General features: G+C 38.3%; 2 long non-coding RNA genes across 3 annotated transcripts; both read right to left on the reverse strand.

Moving 5' to 3' along the window:
• Positions 1-723: 723 nt before the first annotated feature.
• LOC130465913 (uncharacterized) lies at positions 724-1,205 on the reverse strand. Its single transcript, XR_008925934.1, has 3 exons — positions 1,110-1,205; positions 934-1,006; positions 724-843 (listed from the first exon to the last, which is right to left on the reverse strand). It is a non-coding gene; the product is annotated as an uncharacterized lncRNA (long non-coding RNA).
• Positions 1,206-15,703: 14,498 nt separating this feature from the next.
• Positions 15,704-18,631, reverse strand: LOC130465914 (uncharacterized). 2 transcript variants are annotated; one of them, XR_008925936.1, is made up of 4 exons: positions 17,984-18,631; positions 17,767-17,878; positions 17,045-17,109; positions 15,704-16,026 (listed from the first exon to the last, which is right to left on the reverse strand). It is a non-coding gene; the product is annotated as an uncharacterized lncRNA (long non-coding RNA). The 2 variants fall into 2 exon arrangements; XR_008925935.1 differs by having other exon boundaries at positions 17,980-18,631.
• Between the last annotated feature and the right edge of the window lie 1,865 nt (positions 18,632-20,496).

A 20,496-nucleotide genomic window follows, 5' to 3' on the forward strand; every position in this document is an offset into this window, starting at 1 on the left:
GGTGGCTTAACTTTCGCAAGCCTTTCAAACATGTCCCCTGCAGAATCGGGGCGCTCAGTTCTTTCCTGGGTCAATATTTCCACCAAGAGGCGAATATCATCAGCTAGGTCATTATTGTTGACCATCCTAGAGTGCGACCTGTGAGTAATATATTCTATTTTAGGTTCGAAACTTCACTTAACATTATCCTAGCAATGTATTCACATCTAAACACCACTTTCTTCACAAAAATATCAATGATCTCTATATCGATCCTTTTCGAGAGATCCTATGTTGGTATACTTAGAAAGAAATATTTTATTTCTGAAATAAACAATTTCAGGTCTCACTAATGACTTCCCAACCAAATCATAATCAAAATTCGATAACACAATAAGTTTGGTGGAATCAAACAATTTCTATGCACATTTACATGCAACACTTAAACATTTAACACATGCACATAGCAATCAACTTCTTATGCTAGCAATTAACTACTAATGCACATATAATTTATCCTATATGCCCTTTCCTATATTACCCATCTCTCATAATAAATCATAATTTTCATACTTTAAATATTCAAAAAAAATCAATATTTCAATGTAATTAGGAAATCTGAAAATAAAATATTATTTGAACATACTATATAAATCTGAAAATCCATTAACTCATAAAAATCATAGATTTATTAAATCAAATCATAAATTAAATAAACAAAATAAAATCAAAATATTAGTTTACTTAGGGTTTAAGAAATAACCAAGAAAAGAGGGAGAGTTTGGGCGGCCGGCGGTTGAGTCGCGGCAGCAGGTGGTCGCAAAGGTGGCTGCAAGTAAGGGCGGCGGCACACGTTGGTGGTGGCTGTGAGGACGAGCAAAGTCAGCCACGAAAAGCAATAAGGGAAAGGAAGAAAACGAAAAGGAAAGGAAAGAATAAGGAGGAGGGTTCTACCGTGCGGTGGCCGGCAGTCAGGGTTGCGCTGACGGCGGCAGGATGCTCGGCGGCAGCAAGTTCGCGGAGGATTCTGGTTCGAACAACAACAGTGAATGAGGATGGGAACAAACCGAAAGATACAAGAGGAACGAGGGAGAAAGGGAGGGCGACGAACAAGTGGTGAGAGGCCTTACCGGCGACGACGGTTGATGTAGGTCCGGCGGCTGGCTAGCGACGGTCGTGAAGGGAGGACAGAAAACGGCAGTGTGGGGGATGAGGTTTGAGTTCACATGAAACAGAGAGAAGGAACAAGAGGAGGGCTTTGATTTGTTTTACGTGAAATAGTTTGGGTGATGGTTTGAGGTTTGGGTTTTGATGTTGGGCTTTCCCAAGTAGGCTAGAATTAGGATTTGGCTTTTATGATTCGAATCCAAAACTGAATAGGATCGTTTTCTAAATTCAATCAATTTTCGTAATTCAAATTCTTTTCAACTTAAAATTCTAAAATTATTTTCGATTTCGTAAATCGTTGAAAATATTAAAATGTAATAAATAAATATACGTTAATTATATATTTATTTCTAAAATTCATAAATTCTTATTTAAATATATTAAATATACGTTAAAATATATAAATAAATTACGGGGGATTACAATCTACCCCTCTTAAAAGAAGTTTCGTCCCGAAACTTGACACGAAAATTCACATATTTTTCCAAACTTTTCAACTTATTCTTGCTAGAGAAGTATTTGTGCCACTAATGTGCACTCTTTTGCCAACTTAAATTTGTTTGTGTTACTCATGAACACCTTTTTCTTATGCGGAGAATCTATTTACTTTGCACCAACATGTATAATTTTCTAAAATAAGCATAAAAATGCATAAAAACACCATAAAATTAGGTAAAAAGCGCGAAGTTATATCGCATTCTTCCCTCTTAAAGAAAACGAGTTACGCCCTCGTAACTCATCTCAGGGAATAACTTTGGATATTCCTATTTCAACGAATCATGTCCCCAATGCTATATTTCCACTAAAATCGTAGCAAGTTGGGTTTCTACACTTCTTTCCACACAATGCCTCAACAGGTGTCATCTTAAAGCTCGCATAGTAACTATTGATGCACGAAAATTCAATCGAACCTAGGTGGCCTTCCCAATTACCCTTAAAATCCATAACACAGGTTTTGCTTTCTTCCAAAAGTCTTTCTCAACCTCCTATAATGGTCATCTAGGCCTAGAAAACTTTAGATATCAGACACGTTCTTGGAATTGGTCACTCACTCACAGCTTGAATCTTAGCAGGATCTACAGAGACTCCTTCTGGTCAACTTTTCCTTTTTACCAAACCTCCTTATGTCTTTCACGGATGTATAACTTTTGGGCTTAACTCTTAGCTCTTTCACCAATTCATGTATTTCTTTTCATCTTTTCCAGACAACAAATGATTTCTAACGATCCTGGACCACTCAGATCTTCTGTTAAATTTATTCCCTTGCGTAACATAGTTCTCAATCAATTTAGTCCTTCACTTTTCCGTCGATGTCACTTATACACATATGACTTCAAGATTTGTATACTTCATTTAATAAAACTAGATTCTTTCTAAGCGTCTCCAAGTAATCCTCAAGTGTTTGTCATGCTCTTTCTCATTCTTTGAATAGATCATGATACCATCAATGAATACAACGACGAACTTATCTAAGAATTCGTGGAAAATCCTATTCATTAAATCCATAAATATGGCAAGTGCATTGGTTAACCCAAAAGACATTACTCTAAACCCATAATGACTAATGAGGTCTTAGGCCCTTATCAGCTATCCTCAATTTGTGGTACTTCAAACACAATTCAGTCTTCGAGAACACACTCGCCCAATTCAATTGACCCAATATGTCGTCTATCCTAGGCAAAGGATACTTGTTCTTGATGGTGTTTATCTCCCTAAAATCGATGCAGAATTCCATACTCTTATCTTTCTCCTTAACAAACAACACATGAGCACCCCACGGTGATGTACTAGGCCTAATATACCCCTTAACGAAACAACTCTTGCAATTGTGTCTTAATTCGCTCATTTCAGGAGGTGCCATGCTAGAAGGTGCTTTAGATATAGGTGTCGATACAGGATTTAACTCTACGGTGAACTCAAAGGCTCTAGCAGGTGACATACTCGCAATTCCACTCAAAAACACATCAATGAATCCATTCACAATGGGAACATCCTCGATTTTCACTCCAACTTCTTTACTCACCTCTAACGCACTACAAAAATGGAAAATATAGTTCACACCCCCTATTCATAATTTTCCTCACTTGCATTACAGAATCAACTGAAGGTTCTTGGACTTCTCAAAACATCTATATGAGGTCAACTTCCCAATAAGGTTCCTTAAAATCACTCCCTGGATTTCATAGTCTATCTTAGCCTTGTACAAACTTAGCCAATCCATTCCCGGAATTACATCTAGGTCCCTCAGATTAAACTTTATCAAATCAGAAGGAAAACGCAATCTTTTATCTTCAAAGGCAAGTTCTTAAACGACTTGGTACACCCTATGGTTACACCAGTAGATACACTAACAGGTAAATCGATCACCTCAAAATCTACTCAATTCAGACTCTTAACAATAGATGACGAAACAAAAGAATGAGTTGCCAACGAATTAATTAATGCTTTAACTAGCACAAGGTTAATAGAAAAGTACCAGAATCTATATCGGCAGATCGTTCATCCTCATTCTGATTCATCATGTACAACTTTCCTGGAGCTTTATTTGGGTTGTTGTTATCATTTGCAGGCTTATTATAGTTCTCTTGATTGTCTTGTGCCCCTCCAGGCTTTGAATTTTGACCTCCAGACTTGTTAAACCTCACATGGTTTCCACCTCCATTACTATTTTGTTCCTTTCTGTGCTTAGTGAAGCACTTATACTCCCTATGCCCCCTTTTCTGACAATAGTTGCAGGTCACTAGTTCTCCTTTGCAGTTCTTACCAGGGTGATTGCTACTGCACATCTTGCAATGATGCACTCTCTTACATTGATTCGAGTTGTTGTGGTGCCCCTGATTGCTTCTTCCTTGAAAATTTCCATTTCCACTCTCATTCCTATTCACGTTTCTATTCTTCTTGAAATTCCCTCGGTTTTTCCCAGCATCAAACTCTTTTCTTTTCTCCCCAACAACATTTTTCTTGTCCCTTCTAGACTGTAAACCATGAATATGGGCGGTTCTGAACACATTCTCTAAAGGTGTAAAGGTTTCTCCACCTAATCCCAACTGGATCTCATCGGTCAACCCTTGCTCAAACATCTGAGCCTTTATCTCCTCTGTGGCTACAACCTCAGGTGTAAACTTCGACAGCGCTATAAATTTGCTATAATATCCAGCAATGGTCATACTCCCCATCCCAAGGTTTATGAATTCCTGCGCTTTTCGTTTTGTTATAAAAGGAGGATAAAACTTTTCCCTCAATGCAACAACAAATGAGTCCCAATTAAATCCCTCGGCAGTACTTAGCCTAGTTTCATTCTTTCTCCACCACAGATCGGCTTCATCTTTTAGGTAAAGGACAGCTTGACCTACTCTCATACTCCTAGGGCAACTCACAGCCTCAAACAGTTTCTCAAACTCCCTAATCCAATTTTCTAAGAAGGTAGGGTCTGATTGCCCCTTGAAGTATGGTGGCTTAACTTTCGCAAGCCTTTCAAACATGTCCCCTGCAGAATCGGGGCGCTCAGTTCTTTCCTGGGTCAATATTTCCACCAAGAGGCGAATATCATCAGCTAGGTCATTATTGTTGGCCATCCTAGAGTGCGACCTGTGAGTAATATATTCTATTTTAGGTTCGAAACTTCACTTAACATTATCCTAGCAATGTATTCACATCTAAACACCACTTTCTTCACAAAAATATCAGTGATCTCTATATCGATCCTTCTCGAGAGATCCTATGTTGGTATACTTAGAAAGAAATATTTTATTTCTGAAATAAACAATTTCAGGTCTCACTAATGACTTCCCAACCAAATCATAATCAAAATTCGATAACACAATAAGTTTGGTGGAATCAAACAATTTCTATGCACATTTACATGCAACACTTAAACATTTAACACATGCACATAGCAATCAACTTCTTATGCTAGCAATTAACTACTAATGCACATATAATTCTATCCTATATGCCCTTTCCTATATTACCCATCTCTCATAATAAATCATAATAGGTCAAACATTGAAAAATTTAAAGAATAAAACAAGAACGATTAGTAAGAAAAAAAAAAGTTTACTAAACGAATAAATAAAATAAAAAAAATTTATTATTATTATTATATATTTTTTTTTAAACGAATAATTAATAAGAATTTTTTTATTAACGAATAAATAATAAACGAATAAATATTTATTAAACGAATAATTATTAAACGAATAAATATACTTAAGGAATAAGAATTTTTTTTTTTTCCGAATATATTTAATTTAATTTCGAAAATAAAGAAAAACGTACTTAATTCACATAAACGAAAAGTTTCGAATAAATAAGTTAATTCCGAACTTAAATAAGAAATATTAATATACTTTCAAACAAAATAAAATGAATTTGGTCCCCCAAAAAAAAAGTACGCATTTTTGAATGATATAATAAGTAGAAGTTCAATTCTAGGAAATTCGTTTTAGAAAAATAGCTTGTTTAGGCGCCTAAAAATTATTGAAGTAAAACCATAAGCTCTGATACCACTTTGTAACTCCCCGACAATTCCCATTTTCTAAAATACCTCTTTTTAAACATAACTGTAGGGAATTATCAAAGTATTATCACCCGTGTGAAAACGTAACGGCTTATTCAGAATTTTGCAGCGGAAAACATAAAACTAACTTGTAGGTTCATAATTAATCTTATTACATATTCGGTCCAAAACCAATTAACTGAAATAAGGAAATACGAATAGTACGACAAATTTCAAATTTAAGTTAACAAACCAAATCACTTAATAAAGCAAATATAACTACAAGCTCTCTAATCCCGATCCCAAATGATGCATCATCTTCAAACCTGTAGATGGGCAACGCTTATTGATCCTTAGAGACTGCTCACCAAAGATGGGTCATCACAGGATCAATAAGGCATAGCCATGATCAACACACACAAACAAAGCACGTAATCAGCAAAGCTGAGTACTACATACTAAAACAATAATTATCCTAACATGATACTATTAAATGAACCCTAACATGATACTATTAAACATAAGTAAGGGCAGACAAAACACGATAATTTGACGACCATACTTGACTAGACTAGGCTAGACTTATGACAATAATATTATTTTGGTTGAAATAGACAATGGACCGAGTTGTCCATCCAGAAGTCTTCACTAAGGAAGACGAGGTACGGGCGCGACTCCGTAACCTCAGTGACCTGCGATATCGAGGAACGTTTAAATAAAAATAGAACACGGTGATCAATCCGGTCCCAGAAAAGGCCATGGGCTACCACCATGAACCCCAACTCCTGTTTGTCCGTCACTTTAGACGTGCACAGTCTAAAACTATTGCTACTCAGTTTCACTTTACATGATTTACAATTGAGATTTCGTTATGACTCAACAATCACATAAGACATACAATTCACATTTGTTCACAACTGTTTTTATCTTGGAATTAAGTAAGTGATCATAAAAGCATCAATCAAGACTCAATCCAATTTATCCAATCTTTCCTTTAACCATGAGCAACCCTGTATATGGGCATAAAGTTTCAACTTACTAAACAAGGTCCACCGCCCTCATAAAGTAGTGAAAAGATAGAAAGGGAACAACAACAAATCGATCCAAACCAATCATATAGAATTATCTAGTGTTCCCAACCAACATGTTTGTATCAATCATCCATACTAACATGTTACAGTTCTCATAGTGCAAAATAAGTTCAATAAGTTTGTCCAACAGTATTAAACATGCACATTCCATATAACCAAGTTCGTCCATAATATCAACATCACCAAGTTCAACAACAAATTCAACATGATTTCAATAATTAGCACACATTCCAAGCACACAGGTATGTACGTACCTTGTGTAAACAAATTGATAGGCCACTTTAACACTTTCAAAAGTCGCCTAAAGAGAATTCTCCGCCTAAAACAACCAACAAATATTCCCAATCAATTCCTAATCATTGATAACCATAAGAGAGCATTCTAAATGCATCCTAAACATATTTAGAACTTTTCTCCAATAACAAAACTTGAACATTTGATTTCCTAGCATCATAATTATTGAATTAATTATTGAAATTCGTTGAAAACTCTTCAAAGCATCATACTTAAATTTCCAGCAATATAAACTCGTTTAAAACTTTGCCAAGGCCAATTTAACATGCCTAGAACGTTGAAACAATAATTTTAATAATCCATACTCAACCTACCATGATTTACAATCATAAAAACCTTGAATTTTCATACTTTAAATATTCAAAAAAAATCAATATTTCAATGTAATTAGGAAATCTGAAAATTAAATATATTATTTGAACATACTATATAAATCTGAAAATCCAATTAACTCATAAAAATCATAGATTTATTAAATCAAATCATAAATTAAATAAACAAAATAAAATCAAAATATTTAGTTTACTTAGGGTTTAAGAAATAACCAAGAAAAGAGGGAGAGTTTGGGCGGCCGGCGGCTGAGTCGCGGCAGCAGGTGGTCGCAAAGGTGGCTGCAAGTAAGGGCGGCGGCACACGTTGGTGGTGGCTGTGAGGACGAGCAAAGTCAGCCACGAAAAGCAATAAGGGAAAGGAAGAAAACGAAAAGGAAAGGAAAGGAAAGAATAAGGAGGAGGGTTCTACCGTGCGGTGGCCGGCAGTTAGGGTTGCGCTGACGGCGGCAGGATGCTCGGCGGCAGCAAGTTCGCGGAGGATTCTGGTTCGAACAACAACAGTGAATGAGGATGGGAACAAACCGAAAGATACAAGAGGAAAGAGGGAGAAAGGGAGGGCGACGAACAAGTGGTGAGAGGCCTTACTGGCGACGACGGTTGATGTAGGTCCGGTGGCTGGCTAGCGACGGTCGTGAAGGGAGGACAGAAAACGGCAGTGTGGGGGATGAGGTTTGAGTTCACGTGAAACAGAGAGAAGGAACAAGAGGAGGGCTTTGATTTGTTTTACGTGAAATAGTTTGGGTGATGGTTTGAGGTTTGGGTTTTGATGTTGGGCTTTCCCAAGTAGGCTAGAATTAGGATTTGGCTTTAATGATTCGAATCCAAAACTGAATAGGATCGTTTTCTAAATTCAATCAATTTTCGTAATTCAAATTCTTTTCAACTTAAAATTCTAAAATTATTTTCGATTTCGTAAATCGTTGAAAATATTAAAATGTAATAAATAAATATACGTTAATTATATATTTATTTCTAAAATTCATAAATTCTTATTTAAATATATTAAATATACGTTAAAATATATAAATAAATTACGGGGGATTACAATCCTACCCCGCGTTTATTTCCCCATCAAGTTGGGACGACTTGAAAATCAGCATATTAATGTGAACGGGCAGAACATCATAACGAATCTCGGCTCCCTCGGGAGTTGGGACTAAGGATACCGTTTTCGCCAATAGGGGGGTGCATACCGCGCATGTTTCCCACTCGGTACTTGTGCAGGTAGTACACCTATCCCGAACCCAATCGCTCGCTCATTAGGTCCCTCTCGCCTGCATGCCCCCTTGGCTTGCACTTGCGGGTTGGCCTCTTGAGCGAAATTCGTCTGTTGAAGACACTACCTCGACCGGGGCATGTGTTGGATCTACGATAGAAGCGGTACCAAGCCAGGCGCAAATAAACTACCCATAGAAGCCTATCATAAACTACATGGCATATTTAATTTTCAAATCCATGTTTGTAATGTAGTTATGTGTAGCGAAATATGTGATTGTGTGTGACAAACTACCCTAGAAAACCAACGACCTTAAAAATTGCCCAAACATTCATGAACCAATTGGCCAAAGAGTTATACCAAAATACGTGTTCCGCAAGCCCGAACGATCGCCACAAAAATAAGCGACGCTCGGGATGGCCGTAACGAATCCCACAAACGATGCACAACGCGTAAAGGACGTTATTAGGCAAGCACGCAAATCGAAGTCGCATAAACAGAAGACAGAAAACGAGAACCAGCCAGGGACGCATTTTCAACGCCCCTGTCTGGGCGCCAGAATTTCTCACGCCCCTTGCTGGGCGCTGAAGTTGCTGCCTGGCCTTTTGGTCAGGCACAGCAGCCTCGGTACACGCGCATAAAAAATATATACGTAGCAAAAAAAAGACTTTTCGAAAAAATTGCTTCGAGGGCGTAAGAAAAGCACTCGATTTCAAAAGCGACTCGTAAAAAATTAATAACTCCTTGCGTCGTTGTTAGGTCTCCTACGACGACAATGCTCGGCACTAAAAACCGAACGTGCTAATAATTATGAATGTCACATGGGCGAAGTATTCAAAAAATAATGTTCGAATAAAGTCTTCAAGAAAAAATAAATGTTCAAATAAAAAATAAATAAATCCGAGTCTAGACTAGGCTATGCCGAAGTACAATCTAAATCCTAAGTGTTAGTTGTCTTATCTATAGAATCGGTCCTAATGCTTGGTGTCGTTCTGCAAATTAAAAGGTTAAACCATATTGAGTCTCCCTTTCTAACATTTAAATCAATAAAGCACCCATATGTAATTGTCATCCCTTGCCAAGAGTCTACGGCCTTAATACTCTCTCTCACCAATAAAAAGAATATATTATAGTATTTGCAAAATGGAAACGGTCACATTCTGAAAATCATTCCCCCATAGTCGCACAACCCCTAAAGTGAACCTAAGGTGTCAATACCATTGGCAAGGAAAATTAATGGCCTCAAGGCTTATAATCACATTGGGTCACGACTATCATAGTCCTCTCGAGTCACTCACTCCTTGAAATACTATTAAGTACGGACTAAAAGATTTTCCATGAATGCAACATGACCAACCATGAAAATACCCAAATCAGCATACCAATAAGGCTACCATTGGGGTAAAAGCAATACACACTAAGAGAAAAGCCGCACTAATGATTCTAGTCTTGCAAAAATAAAAATTCGATCTCCCCAATTAACTACCTAGCCAACATTAAGTAAAGTGGCGCATGACAAATGAACACCCAAGGGTTAAAATCTAAAGTGTCAACCAACGAAAGTTATGGTCCAATTAGCCTAAGTCTGGGAGTCGCTTGGTCAAGTACTATAGGCTTACACCACGTCATTATTTTGAGTCTAGGCCACCTCCTTGTATTCATACACGGGTTATAATCAGAAAGATTAATGAAAGTTCGAGTCTAAATCACAACTTCCAATTAAATCCCAGAAACTGGAATCTGAAAAGAAGCAAAAATTATCTTCGATGTAATTCTTTCGTTAAATTTCAATAAGGTAAAAATAACATCTTGAACCTACGCTATTTGCACATTTTAAGAAACGACTAAATACGCTTGCAAAGTAAAGACAATTGAAAGGTCCACCCTAGGCCTGCTAAAATTAAAGGTCCACTATAGGCCTACCAAACGAGGCTCATTCAGTCTCGCCTCGTGACTCAAAGACCACAACCATCTAACTTTTAGCCCAAATAAAAAAAATTATGTTGAGGGGGGAAATCCCGAGCAAAAAAGAAAAAATAGAAAGAGAAAAGGGAGAGCGAAAAGAGCAAGCCATGAAATACTTAGCCCGTGCCTCCCAAAGTGCAAAATTTACCCAAGTAAACGAAGGAAAAGAATTGAGTCAACCAATCCAAATCATAAAATTCTACGAGGTCTACCCTTTCCAATCCTTATGCTCTTAGACGCCTTCGCTCTGGGGTCCCTGTTCAGCTCATTTAACCCATCCATGCTCTCATTGCCATAAACCAAGAAACCGTTACCTCGACTCTTGTTCCTGAACTTGTTGTCAACCACAAACCACGCACGGCCATTGACACGTGCGTCATACCCATTATTTCCAAAACCTGCTCTTATACCACCATTAGCATAATGACCATATAACTTGTGGGGATACATCCTATTGGTATACCCTTGAGCCGTCCCCATGCTACTCATTGGCCTTGGTTAATGTAAACTCGTGACACTAGCACGAAGATGCAAATTGTGAGCCCTAGCAGATATAATCCTCATGCTTGACCAACACCTATACAAATTCTCCTATCTCATTCAACCCATCTTTCAAGCCGTCTTGAGTCACAAACAAAAAAAAGGAAACAAATGAAAAGTGCAAAAAAAAATGTGAATAATAAAAAAGAAACTTTGCAAAAGCGCCTCTAAAGTTAGTCTAAAAAGAGAAACAAAGAAGCATTTAGCGCACCAAAAAATATCCGCCCAGAAACCATTTTCAGCACCCAGAGATGGGCGCCGAAATCTTTAGCGCCCAAGCTTGGGCGCCGATTCTCTCTGCTTGCTGAAAAATTTGTCCACAAGTGCTCGTCACTTTATCCACACATGCACGGAAAAATAACGAACACTTGGAGGGGTACAACACGTATTCAGGTATACGTACCAAAAAAAACACATGAAAATACATGTACTCAAAAATATAAAACAAATTTTTGGCTTACGGCAAGGCAGCAGATTTAAACAATAATAAACTTCACTTATTCTACCGTTTCAAATAATATGTTTCCACCTCAGAACATACTTGTTTAAAATCGGCATTCTATGAAACCATTTTCTAGGCCAAGAACTACGCAAGACCTGATTCCAAATTAAATCTATTTAAGGCGGATATGTAGGCAATCCATGATTCGGTCCAACCAATTTGCAAAAATATTAAAGCCTATAGAAAAACAAGAATAAAAATAGAAGTCCCTTATTGAAATTTAATTACTTGCAACCCAAGTCGAAAGAAAAATTTAAGTCAAAGGAAGAATCCAAGTCACCAAGATGCCAAAATTAATGAGCACACATCGAAAAATAATAAGGGCATGTACCCTTGCCAGAAGGAGCACTCACACTCCTAGGCACTTAGCCAAGACTCAAAAGATCGCTTTGCCTCAATTGAATGGGGGCTAGCGCAAGCGTCCATGACCTCTAAAGTACTCAACTTGACCCTCCCTAAAGCAAACTAACTCACTTAAAGACTTTCTTTCACCACTAGACATAGTCACTCACTTAAAGACCTTCTTTTACCACTAGACACAGTCATGATCGCCAACAAATAGTAAGAGCAGTAAGCTTGCAATAAAGAGGATTGTTCTACGGCATCGCCCCATCGTTCCTCCGAACTCAGGGTATCCGTTCGTGGTAATTCAAATGCTTGCTAATCCCCTTTGAAAAAAATTAGACATTGTCAATAGGACTTGGCACTTAACCAAGGCTCACCCTACTCAGACATATGACACGGGCATCTAAAATCGAAATCTAAAAACATCATTAATGGGAAGACATAATAGCAACTGGGGGCTAAAAATTGAAATGAAAGAGCTAGGGAAAGAACTAAGTATACCTTGACCTTTTGTACAGACATACACCAAGTAAATCTAAGTCAATTTGAAAACGGTTTATATTCCCGCAATCCTGGAAAAGATGGCCCTAAAAGCCTAAAGCACATGCCAAACGGGTACAAGTATATCTTGACGCATGCACCCTGGCTTCCAGCAAATCCTTAGACAGCATTCCAAAGATCGTAACAATATTTTGATTCACTCATGTAATCCTGTACGAACCCTTCTATAAGTTAGCCTACTTAGGACACCTCGGATTGTACATAATAGGACTCGGATTTTAAATAATTTCCAAATAATTTTTTAAAGACTTCTTCGGACAAATAAAGTGTCGTTGGTTTAAGTTTAGTGTGCATTTATCTCGATGTTGCAAGTGAGTCAAAAAGATTTTTAAATATGATTATGGGTAAAGAAAGGCACCTAACTTTTAGTCAAGGCACACTTCAACATGTGACTACCTTGACCATGGCAATGTCGCACAATACGACATTTACAAGAGAAGTAGCAAATCACTACTCGAACGTACCTCGCACTAAACGAGTCTGGTTCAAACTATTCATGATCCGTGTCACCATGAATGCATAAAAACGTATGCAAAGCATTATAGCACCAAGCCAATCCCGTAGCTACAATTGGGGGCTTGAGAAAAACACTCTAAAAATGCTCGAAATGACGATTTTATCGCAAATTCTCGACGCTAATGCTATACATATGTCATAGGGGCACAATCCTAAGCTTTAAATTGTGAAAAACAAACCTTAGAATGGCTACAACCCCTCCCAAATTCTAAGCACTACTAAGAATATATAAAGTCACCCCACTAACAAGGGTAACTGAAAATCGCGAGTCACCAAAACTCCGATCAAACCACTGCACATAACGCTCGCCCTATAAGCGCCCGTTACACGGTCTACCTCGTTCCAAAGCAAAAGCGAAAGAAAAAAAATCATCAATAAAGAAAAAACTGTCGAAATTCTACCCAGAAATCAATTTCAACGCCCAGAGCTGGGCGCCGATATCTTTAACGCCCCAGCCTGGGCGCTGAATCTTTCTGCTAGCCAAGTTTTACCCAGATATAAAAATAAGAAAGAAACACCTATGAATCCTCGCATCGAACGAAGTAATAAGCCGTGCAAACCCACGCAAAAGGTGCTACACTTATTCGAGCACCTGAACAAGGCATGATGAAATACTCCAATGCAAATGATATCCCAACACTTGGAGGAATGTTCTAAGACACGCCGTTAGGCCACACAAGCCTGCGTTGCACCATAATCCCGCAGTACAAGTCTAAAAAAGGGTAAGGCACATTGCACTAATGCAAGCACGACCAAGAGTAAGAGGCAAAGACTACTTATCGCCCAAATGCAAGCCACACGACTTCTACATTAAGGATTAAAGGTAGCAAAACATTACCTACCACGGAAGGGATAGCTCGCACCTACACGAGCGAAACCCCAAGGCATCTTTCTCGAAAGAACCTACAAAAATCGTACGCCAAAAGGAAGCATCCAAACATGCATACTTGGGGGCTCCAAGCTACGAAACAACCATAGCAAAATAAAAATAATAAAAAAAAAAAAATCTCGAAGCAAATGTTTGAACAATCGAAAGAGCACGACGTTTGAGCCCACTTCATGAATGAGCCTGAACTCTATCAAGCTTCTAAGCAAACTATTCAAAATCAGTCATTGCTCAAAAAAAAAAAAATGATTCAAGCAAACTGATTAATGGACCGCACACAACGGCCAGTCTATGAACGCTCGTTCGCACATACATATCATCATTCACGAACACGTTCAAAAAATATGAGAGCGATCAAATTCTTACACCTCAAGGTATGTTCCTCGGGCCATATAGACTCGCCCGACTATTGCAATAACTGTACACCTTAAGAGCAACAGTTCCTTAAAATAATCGCCCCAAAGCGACAAGCACCGTAGTCCACCAATCGGCTACGGCTTCTCAAGAAAATCATCACGTTCTAAAAACAAAGAAAAAACAAAAGAAAAGAGAATACATAGAACTTCCAAGTGAAATAAACGAATGAACAAGAGGCCAACTGTGTCATCAAAAGACCAGCCCAAACAACACTTTCAACGCCTCACCTGGGCGTGAATTATTTCAACGCCCAGGCCTGGGCGCCGAAAATGAATCCAGACTCAAAAGGCCCAACCTTCTATTGGGCCCTGCCATATTCATTCGGCTTGAAAATTGCCGATTTCTTCACTAAAAGTCGCACCTCACGGCTTTGTTAAAAATAGCACACTACTATAGGAGGTCTCTTGCACATACGAGCGTGACCCCAAACATGATTACAAGATGCAAAAACAACCGACGAGCGCCAACGCTTGGGGGCTCGCAAAAAAGGGGACTCCAACAAGGAGCGCGTAATCAAAATCACATTCCCAGACTACGCCACGCACCATATCTTGTTTGGATATCTCAAAAAAAAATATTGTTAAACAAAAATATACACAATGTGGACCCACTTATAGGACACATCTAATCAGGAAATATTACGACCCACCAACAGGTTGTAATCACAAAAGCCCTTCTACATAGGCAAAATAAGAAATTCAACATGGGCTCGCCCACCCTCAGCGGGCGGGGTCTGCGTCACTAGCTGCGCAGGTCCTCAGTTTTTTAAAGAATAAAGTCTTCAAATTTAAAATAGGCTCGCCATCTTCAGCCGGCGGGGTCTACGGCGCAAACCGCGTAGGTCCTTATTTTCAAAAAAAAAATTTAAACAGATTCGTCCACTTCAGCGGACGGGGTGTCCACCCTCAGCGGACAAGGTTCGCCACCTTCAGCGGGCGGGGTCTACGTCACAAACCGCGTAGGTCCTTATTTTCAAAAAAAAATTAAATAGATTCGTCCACTTCAGCGGACGGGGTGTCCACCCTCAGCGGACAAGGTTCGCCACCTTCAGCGGGCGGGGTCTACGTCACAGACCGCGTAGGTCCTTATTTTCTAAAAACATCAAACAGATTCTTCCACTTCTATCGGACGGGGGGTCCCCCTCAGAGGACAGGCTCGCCCACCTTCAGCGGGCGGGGTCTGCGTCACTAACAGCGCAGGTCCTTAGTCGCTGCAGCGATAACTTTTACTGGATTTTCCTTCGTTTTACTTCCTATAAAAACAAGGGTACTGGATTTTCCTTCGTTTTACTTCCTATAAAAACAAGGGGGTTTTCTCGTTTAGCCAGCCCTGAAAATGAGAATCTTTAAAAACGTTTTACCTCGTGATTGGGTGTAACACCCCAACAATTCCCATTTTCTAAAATAACCTCTTTTTAAATATAACTGTAGGGAATTATCAAAGTATTATCGCCCGTGTGAAAACGTTACGGCTTATTCAGAATTTTGCAGCGGAAAACATAAAACTAACTTTTAGGTTCATAAATAATCTATTACACATTAGGTCCAAAACAATTAACTGAATTAAGGAAATACGAATAGTACGACAAATTTCAAATCCAAGTTAACAAATTAAATCACTTAATTAAACGAATAGAACTACAAGCTCTCTAATACTGATCCCAATGATGCATCATCTTCAAACCTGTAGATGGGCAACGCTTATTGATCCTTAGAGACTGCTCACCAAAGATGGGTCATCACAGGATCAATAAGGCATAGCCATGATCAACACACACAAACAAAGCACGTAATCAGCAAAGCTGAGTACTACATACTAAAACAACAACAATCCTAGCATGATACTATCAAACCAACAACCCTAACATGATACTAATAAATATAAGGAAGGACAGACAAAACATAATAAATTGACGATTATACTTGACTAGACTAAGCTAGGCTTAATAACCATAATATTATTTTAGTTGAAATAGACAATGGACCGAGTTGACCATCCAGAAGTCTTCACTAAGGAAGACGAGGTACGGGCGCGACTCCGTAACCTCAGTGACCTGCGATATCGAGGAACGTTTAAATAAAAATAGGACACGGTGATCAATCCGGTCCCAGAAAAGGCCATGGGCTACCACCATGAACCCCAACTCCTGTTTGTCCGTCACTTCAGACGTGCACAGTCTAAAGCTATTGCTATTCAGTTTCACTTTACATGATTTACAAATTGAGATTCCGTTATGACTCAACCATTACATAAGACAGACAATTCACAATTGTTCACAACTGTTTTTATCTTGGAATTAAGTAAGTGATCATAAAAGCATCAATCAAGACTCATTCCAACTTAACCAACCTTTCCTTTAACCATGAGCAACCCTGTATATGGGCATAAAGTTTCAACTTACTAAACAAGGTCCTCCGCCCTTATAAAGTAGTGAAAAGATAGAAAGGGAATAACAACCAATTGATCCAACCCAATCATATAGAATAATCTAGTGTTCCCAACCAACATGTTTGTATCAAACATCCATACTAACATGTTACAGTTCTTATAGTGCAAAATAAGTTCAATAAGTTTGTCCAACAGTATTAAACATGCACATTCAATATAACCCAGTTCGTCCATAATATCAACATCACCAAGTTCAACAATAATATCAACATAACCAAGTTCAACAACAAGATTCAACATGGTTTCAACAATTAGCACACGTTCCAAGCACACAGGTATGTACGTACCTTGTGTAAACAAACTGATAGGCCACTTTAACACTTTCAAAAGTCGCCCACAAAGAATTCTCCGCCTAAAACAATCAAGAAACGTACCTAAATCAATTCCTAATCATTGGAAACCATAACAAAGCATTCTAAATGCATCCTAAACATATTTAGAACATTTCCCAATATCAAAACTTAAACCTTTGATTTCCTATCATCATAATTATTAAATTAGTGATTGAAATTCGTTGAAAACTCTTTGCAAACATCGTACTTTAAATTTTCAGAAACATAACTAATTTCAAACTATTCCAAAACATAATTAACATTCTTAAGATCATAAAAATAATAGCTTTAATAATGTATAATCATTCTATTATGATTTTAGAACATTAAAACCTTAAAAATCCATGCTTTAATAATTAAATTCCTTATTTCAATTCAACTATGTAATCTGAAAATTAAATTATCAATTAAGCATAATGTATAATCTGAAAATCTAACTTAATCATAAAAACTTATAATTTATATTCACGAAACATGAATTAAGTTAATAAAACTTCATTAAAACCCTAATTTAAACGTAATTAACAAATCTGAAAATAATTAAATTAATTTCGACAACATATAATCTAAAAATTAGTAATTAAATCATAAAAATCATAAATTTATTCAATCAAAACATAAATTAAATTGATAAAATATAATTAAAACATTTAATTACTTAGGTTTTAAGAAATAACCAAAAGAGAGAAGGAAAGAAGGCTGGCCGGAGGTGGTTCAGCGGCGCGGCGGCGCGGCGTCAATGGGGCGGTGGTGCGCGCGGCAATGGGGCGGTGGTGCGCGCGGTGGTGGCTGCCGCAACAACATAACACGAGTGAGGAGGATGAATAAACAACAAGGGAAAGGGGAACGAAAGGGAACAAAAGAAAACGAAAGGGAAGAGGAAGAGGTACCGACGGAGGACGGCTGGTGGCAGAGCCGCACACGGTGGTGCGTGGCTGGGCGTAGTGACGAATGCTGGTGGTCCTCGGTGGTGGTTGTGCGAAAAACGAAAGCCACAATTAAGGGGAGAGGAGGAGTGATAAACGGAAAGGGAGATCGAAGAAGAAACAGAGGGGAGAGGAGAGTTACCGACGGCGGCGTGCAGGTGGAAGGGTGGTCGCGGCGGCGGCTGTTGATGGTGGTTGACGCAGGCGGAGAGGGGGCTGCAAGGAGGAGAGGGAGGAGGTTGGTTTCACGTGAAGGAGGAGGAATAAGGAGGGTTTGGGATTTGAGTTTTACGTGAAGTAAAAACAAGGAGAGGGTTATGGGTTTACTTGGTAGTTTATTTAACTTGGGCTTTACTACTTGGGCTAGGATTAAGATTTAGTTTGTTGAATCCAAAATGGTTAGGATTGCTTCCTAATTTCAATCGAACGGAATTTCGTAATTCGAATTCGTTTTAACTTAAAATTCTAAAATCATTTTCAATTTCGTAAATCGTTGAAAATATTAAAATGTAATAAATAAATATACGTTAATTATATTATTTATTTCCAAAATTCGTAAATTCTATTCAAATACAATTAACTATATTTTAAAATTTATTAATAAAATTTATAAAATTACGGGGGATTACAATCTACCCCTCTTAAAAGAAGTTTCGTCCCGAAACTTGACAAGAAATTTCCCACACTTTCCCCAAAAGCTTTTAACTTATTCTTACTAGAGAAGTATTTGTGCCACCTAAGTGCACTATTTTGCCAACTCAAAGCTGTTTGTGTTACTCATGAACACCTTTTCTTATGCGGAGAATCTATTTGCTTTGCATCAACTTGTAAAGGTTGCTAAAAATAAGCATAAAATGCATAAAAATACCATAAAAATAGGTAAAAAGCGCGAATTTCTATCGCATTCTACCCCCTTAAAGAAAACGAGTTACGCCCTCGTAACTCACCTCAGGGAATAGCTAACCAAAATTCTCTTTCGACGAATTCTCTTTTCAAAATTCCCATTTCATTAAAACTACTAACTTTAGACTTTTCACAACAGATGACGAAACAAAAGAACAAGTCACCACGAATTAAATAATGCTTAACTTGCGCGGAGTTAATAGAAAAGTACCAGAATCTATATCGGAAGATCGTTCATCCTCATTCTGATTCATCATGTACAACTTTCCTGGAGCCTTATTCGGGTTGTTGTTATCATTTGCAGGCTTATTATAGTTCTCTTGATTGTTTTGTGCCCCTCCAGGCTTTGAATTTTGACCTCCAAACTGGTTAAACCTCACTTGGTTTCCAGCTTTATTACTATTTTGTTCCTTTCTGTGCTTAGTGAAGCACTCATACTCCCTATGTCCCCTTTTCTGACAATAGTTGCAGGTCACTAATTCTCCGTTGCAGTTCTTACCAGGGTGATTGCTACTGCACATCTTGCAATGATGCACTCTCTTAGATTGGTTCGAATTGTTGTGGTGCCCCTGATTGCTTCTTCCCTGAAAATTTCCATTTCCACTCTCATTCCTATTCACGTTTCTATTCTTCTTGAAATTCCCTCGGTTTTTCCCAGCATCAAACTCTTTTCTTTTCTCCCCAATAACATTTTTCTTGTCCCTTCTAGACTGCAAACCATGAATATGGGCGGTTCTCTCATACGCATTCTCTAAAGGTATAAAGGTTTCTCCACCTAATTCCAACTGGATCTCATCGGTCAACCCTTGCTCAAACATCTGAGCCTTTATCTCCTCTATGGCTACAACCTCAGGTGTAAACTTCGACAACGCTATAAATTTGCTATAATATTCAGCGATGGTCATACTCCCCATCCCAAGGTTTATGAATTCCTGCGCTTTTCGTTTTGTAATAAAAGGAGGATAAAACTTTTCCCTCAATGCAACAACAAATGAGTCCCAATTAAATCTCTCGGCAGTACTTAGCCTAGTTTCATTCTCTCTCCACCACAGATCGGCTTCATCTTTTAGGTAAAGGACAGCTTGACCTACTCTCATACTCATAGGGCAACTCACAGCCTCAAACTGTTTCTCAAACTCCCTAATCCAATTTTCTAAGAAGGTAAGGTCTGATTGTCCCTTGAAGTATGGTGGTTTAACCCTAGAAAGTCTTTCAAACATTTCCCCTGCAGATTTGGGGCGCTCAGTTCTTTCCTGAGTCAGCTTTTCCGCCAAAAGGCGAATAGCCACGGCTAGATCATTGTTGTTGGCCATTCTAGAACGTGACCTGCAATTAGAATACTCTACTTTAGGTTTGAAACATCACCTATACGTTATCCCATACAATTTAATACTTGAATTGACCATAAAGATCGCCTCAACCAACACTGTTCACATTAATACACATCATTTACGAAGGCACGACAATCGTTTACGAAGGTGCAACGATCGTCCACAAGATGCAATAATCATTGAAAAATAATCATCCTCTATAATTCACGAAAGACATTCACACACTGCACATAAGGCATAACATTTT

This window comes from Spinacia oleracea, chromosome 1, assembly GCF_020520425.1.
Source record: "Spinacia oleracea cultivar Varoflay chromosome 1, BTI_SOV_V1, whole genome shotgun sequence".
Lineage (NCBI taxonomy): Eukaryota > Viridiplantae > Streptophyta > Magnoliopsida > Caryophyllales > Amaranthaceae > Spinacia > Spinacia oleracea.